Below are 3,194 nucleotides of genomic sequence, written 5' to 3' on the forward strand. Positions count from 1 at the left end.
TACATGTACATCCTGTCCCTCAGGATTCCCTCCAACAACTTGCCCACCACCGAGGTCAGGCTCACCGGTCTATAGTTCCCTGGCTTGTCTTTACCACCCTTCTTAAACAGTGGCACCACGTTAGCCAACCTCCAGTCTTCCGGCACCTCACCTGTGACTATTGATGATACAAATATTTTAGCAAGAGGCCCAGCAATCACTTGTCTAGCTTTCCACAGAGTTCTCGGGTACACTTGATCAGGTTCTGGGGATTTATCGACCTTTAACCATTTCAAGACATCCAGCACTTCCTCCTCTGTAATCTGAACATTTTGCAAGATGTCACCATCTATTTCCGTACAGTCTATATCTTCCATATCCTTTTCCACAGTAAATACTGATGCAAAATATTCTCCCCCATTTTCTGTGATTCCACACAAATCTTGCTGATCTCTGAGGGGCCCTATTCTCTCCCTAGTTACCCTTTTGTCCTTAATGTATTTGTAAAATCCCTTTGGATTCTCCTTAATTCTATTTGCCAAAACTATCTCATCTCCCCGTTTTGCCCTCCTGACTTCCGTCTTAAGTATACTCCTACATTCTTTATACTCTTCTAAGGATTCACCCAATCTATCCTGTCTATACCTGACATATGCTTCCTTCTTTTTCTTAACCAAACCCTCAATTTCTTTAGTCATCCAGCATTCCCTATACCTACTAGCCTTCCATTTCACCCTGACAGGAATATACTTTCTCTGGGTTCTTGTTATCTCATTTCTGAAGGCTTAGTTAATTGGTTAATGATTGGTTAATTTTGAAAAAATACGCATGCAGACCTGGTGAAGTCAAGGTTTTCACATGTTAAGTATGAATTCAGTATCCAGAATCATATACCAAAGTCATTGGAGGATTCTCTCACAGAGATGGGGTTTTTACAGATCACCTTGTTCTCTCGTTACTAGCAGATTGGTTTGCATATTGGTGGAATCAGAAAGGATCAGGCTTGGAAACCTTAAGGTGCATCAACGTTGGAAGAACTACCTCATAGAATTATTAAACAGCAGCCTTATATAGAAACATTCACCAAATTATACCTTTTTCGAAAATGTTCGCGACTTCTCCATCATCAACTCTGGGTATGTGCTGTCCCAGTGGCAGGACAGACTTTCACAAGATAATAATATAGAGGTAAACAGCTCAATGCAAGTTGCCCTGGAAGTCCCCAGCATTTACTCTGGACACCACATAATTTCATGACATCAGGTCAAACATGGCAAAGGAAACCTCTTACTGATTTTGAGCTCCCTCAGGAATGAATTAATACCAATCCATAATAGCAGGTGGAAGAAGCATAGGAAGGTGACACAATTTATTTTGATTGGGGAATCTCCTAAGCTCATTACCAGGGAGTGACTCAATTGCAGACTAATGACCAAGTTGGCTGAGTTCTGAAGGATTTTAGACCAGACCTATAGCAGATGGTGAAGGAACCAACAAGAAAAAGCCTACTTGATCTTCACCGTGAGTATACTCTCATAAGTGCATCTGTCATAACAATGCTGATAGGAGAAATCACTGCACAATCTTTGTCAAGTCCAAATTAAAATCTTCAGAGTGATACCCTCCACCATGTTGTGTAATGGTGCTTTAATGCTAAAAAGGATAGCTATCGAATCGGTCTAAAAACTCAGGAATCCAGGAGGTTCTTCAGGCCATCAAGAGTGTGAGAATTGTAACTATAAAAATCTATAATTTCATAGCCCAACATATCCTTTACTCTATCATTAACATCACACCAGGGAATTGACCCCAATCCAATGAGGAGTGCAGATAAGCATATCAATGGAAGGGCGAGACATACCTACATTGAAGTGCCAATCTGGTGAAGCTAAAACACAACATACATGCATGCTACTCTCTAGAAGCAGTGTATGATTGAGCTAAGAAAGCCCACAAACAGTGGATCAGAATAAAGTTCTCTATGCCTATTACATCCCATCATGAATGTCTGGGGACAAATAAAGTACAAAATAGGAAGATGAAGCTCCACAAACAGCCTCATTATCAATGATGTGAGAGTCAAACATCTGTGCGAAAGACCAGGCTCAAGCATTTATGTTCCATTGGACTCTCTCAAGTTCCCAAATCTGGGATGCCAGTCTGCAGCAAATTTAATTTGTTTCACATGATACCAAGCGATGCTGAAGATGCTGAAAAGGTTCTAGGCCCTGACAACATCCTGGTATTAACTCATGATCTAACTACAGCCCTAGCCTAACTGTTTCAGTATAACTACACACTGACATTTACATGACAAGATGGAAAATTGCTCAGGAATATCTTGTCTACAAGAAGCAATGATAGAAAAAAAATTTGCATTGGCAGGATTTTGATGACTAACAGACATCCCAAATATCTAATAATGCCTTATATTTCATAATGCACTTTTGCAACATTGTAGTAGTAGTATGTGGAAAGTGTGGCAACCAATTTGCAGACACCAAAGTGTGATAAACAGCAACATGAGCATGACCAGATTATCTGTTTCTGTGATGTTGATTGAGGGCTAAGTAATATCAGGTATAACTCCCTTCCTCTTCTTTGAAACAATGTCATGAGATTGATTACATCCAACAGACAAATGGAGCCTTGATTTAAGATTCCATCTGAAAGGCCATACCTGATTTTTGTGTTCAGGATGTGGAGTGAGGCTTAAATCTCAAAGTTTGTGTCTCAAAGCTGAAAGGTCTATGAACCGAGCTATGGCTTACAAATCCAATTATTGCCCAATCAGTCTATTCTCAACCATAAGCAAACCATCAGATGTAAGATGCCATTGACAGTACCATCCAACAGTATTTAATCAACAATAATTTACTTCTTGTTGTCAGCTTGGGTTCTTCCAGGGCGCTTAATTCCAGTCCACATGCGACCTTTGGTCTAACCATGGACAACAGATCTCAATTCCAGAGTTGATTTAAGATTGCCTGTACTTGACATCAAGGTTACATTTGATCCAGTGTTATGTCAAGGACCGCCAACAACATGGCATTTAAAATAGTTCACTGATGATTGCATATATTTTAGCATGACTTGTCTCTTCTCATATACTGAAGTATCCATGTACAACAAGACCTGGAGAACATCCAGGCTCGAGCTGATGACTGCCAAATAACATAGGTACCAGATAAATACCAAGAAGGATCATCTCCAAC

This window comes from Chiloscyllium plagiosum, chromosome 15 (genome assembly GCF_004010195.1).
Source record: "Chiloscyllium plagiosum isolate BGI_BamShark_2017 chromosome 15, ASM401019v2, whole genome shotgun sequence".
NCBI lineage: Eukaryota > Metazoa > Chordata > Chondrichthyes > Orectolobiformes > Hemiscylliidae > Chiloscyllium > Chiloscyllium plagiosum.